This window comes from Gasterosteus aculeatus, unplaced genomic scaffold (genome assembly GCF_964276395.1).
Source record: "Gasterosteus aculeatus unplaced genomic scaffold, fGasAcu3.hap1.1 HAP1_SCAFFOLD_42, whole genome shotgun sequence".
In the NCBI taxonomy this organism is placed as follows: domain Eukaryota; kingdom Metazoa; phylum Chordata; class Actinopteri; order Perciformes; family Gasterosteidae; genus Gasterosteus; species Gasterosteus aculeatus.
Genome location: NW_027554899.1, coordinates 22,501 through 25,000, shown reverse-complemented (window position 1 = coordinate 25,000; position 2,500 = coordinate 22,501).

Genomic DNA, 2,500 nt, shown 5'->3' with positions numbered 1-2,500 from the left:
AATACCGCTCCATGGAACTGTTTACTTCATCCATCCACTGCACCTGCTGTTCTGACATCAGCATCCGAGAATAGTGTCCCGTACTGGGACATGGTCTGGGTTCTGCCGCTCTCTGGAGCTCTTTATTCATCCATGCGGTACACCTGCTGTTCTGCCATCACTGTCCGGGAACAGTGTGCCGTTCTGGGTCATGGTCTGGGATATCACGCTCTCTGGAACTCTTTATTCATCCATGCGGTACACCTGCTGGTCTGCCATCACTGTCCGGGAATAGTGTGTCGTTCTGGGACTTGGTCTGGTCTCTGCCGCTCTCTGGAGGTCTTTATTCATCCATCCACTGCACCTGCTGGTCTGCCATCACTGTCCGGGAATAGTGTGTCGTTCTGGGTCATGGTCTGGGATATCACGCTCTCTGGAACTCTTTATTCATCCATGCGGTACACCTGCCGTTCTGCCATCACTGTCCGGGAATAGTGTGTCGTTCTGGGACTTGGTCTGGGTTCTGCCGCTCTCTGGAGCTCTTTATTCATCCATCCACTGCACCTGCTGTTCTGCCATCACTGTCCGGGAACAGTGTGCCGTTCTGGGTCATGGTCTGGGTTCTGCCGCTCTCTGGAGCTGTTATTTTCATCCATGCGGTACACCTGCTGTTCTGCCATCACTGTCCGGGAATAGTGTGTCGTTCTGGGTCATGGTCTGGGTTCTGCCGCTCTCTGGAACTCTTTATTCATCCATGCGGTACACCTGCTGTTCTGCCATCACTGTCCGGGAATAGTGTGTCGTTCTGGGTCATGGTCTGGGATATCACGCTCTCTGGAACTCTTTATTCATCCATGCGGTACACCTGCCGTTCTGCCATCACTGTCCGGGAACAGTGTGCCGTTCTGGGTCATGGTCTGGGTTCTGCCGCTCTCTGGAACTCTTTATTCATCCATGGGGTACACCTGCTGGTCTGCCATCACTGTCCGGGAATAGTGTGTCGTTCTGGGACTTGGTCTGGTCTCTGCCGCTCTCTGGAGCTCTGTATTCATCCATGCGGTACACCTGCTGGTCTGCCATCACTGTCCGGGAATAGTGTGTCGTTCTGGGACTTGGTCTGGTCTCTGCCGCTCTCTGGAGCTCTGTATTCATCCATGCGGTACACCTGCTGTTCTGCCATCACTGTCCGGGAATAGTGTGTCGTTCTGGGACTTGGTCTGGTCTCTGCCGCTCTCTGGAGCTCTGTATTCATCCATGCGGTACACCTGCTGTTCTGCCATCACTGTCCGGGAATAGTGTCCCGTTCTGGGTCATGGTCTGGTCTCTGCCGCTCTCTGGAACTCTTTATTCATCCATGGGGTACACCTGCTGTTCTGCCATCACTGTCCGGGAACAGTGTGCCGTTCTGGGTCATGGTCTGGGATATCACGCTCTCTGGAACTCTTTATTCATCCATGGGGTACACCTGCTGGTCTGCCATCACTGTCCGGGAACAGTGTGCCGTTCTGGGTCATGGTCTGGTCTCTGCCGCTCTCTGGAGCTGTTATTTTCCTCCATCCGGTACACCCACTGCTCTGCCATCACTGTCCGAAAATAGTGCTCCGAAATCGGGTAAGTCGCGCGGGGAGCCACCCCTGTATCTCGGCTCCAGGAGCGTCTTTCCGCCCGGGGCCTGGCCCACTATGCTTAGGTCCAGCTGGGGAACGCTCCCCCCGAAGCTCGGGGCCCTGTCCTGGAGATCTCTGTTTCCGAAAACCAGGTTTCTGAAATCTGCGACCTGGTGGCCCAGTGATGTGAGCTAAAAAAAAATTTATCGAAGCGATCTAAAAAAGCCCAGGCATTTTCTGAGCTTTCCTTCACATATTCCGACTTTTACTTAGTTTCTGACGGAGCCAAAAAAGTCCGGGTTTTTTTCGCTCCACATAGTCCCGACTGGAAACTTTAACTTTTTTTTTTTTCCATTATTTCACCCGCGGAGGTCCGCAAACACCTCCAGGGGCCCACAACGGCCGAATTAAGCCAGGAAAAAGACACCAGAACCCGGATCTCTTTACCAGACACCCCCAGAGCCCGGAACTCGGACCCAAACACCTCCAGAGGCCCACAACGGCCGAATCGAACCCGGAAAAAGACGCCAGAACCCGGATCTCTTTACCAGACACCCCCAGAGCCCGGAACTCGGACCCAAACACCTCCAGAGGCCCACAACGGCCGAATCGAACCCGGAAAAAGACGCCAGAACCCGGATCTCTTTACCAGACACCCCCAGAGCCCGGAACTCGGACCCAAACACCTCCAGAGGCCCACAACGGCCGAATCGAACCCGGAAAAAGACGCCAGAACCCGGATCTCTTTACCAGACACCCCCAAAGCCCGGAACTCGGACCCAAACACCTCCAGAGGCCCACAACGGCCGAATTGGACCCGGAAAAAGACGCCAGAACCCGGATCTCTTTACCAGACACCCCCAGAGCCCGGAACTCGGACCCAAACACCTCCAGAGGCCCACAACGGCCGAATT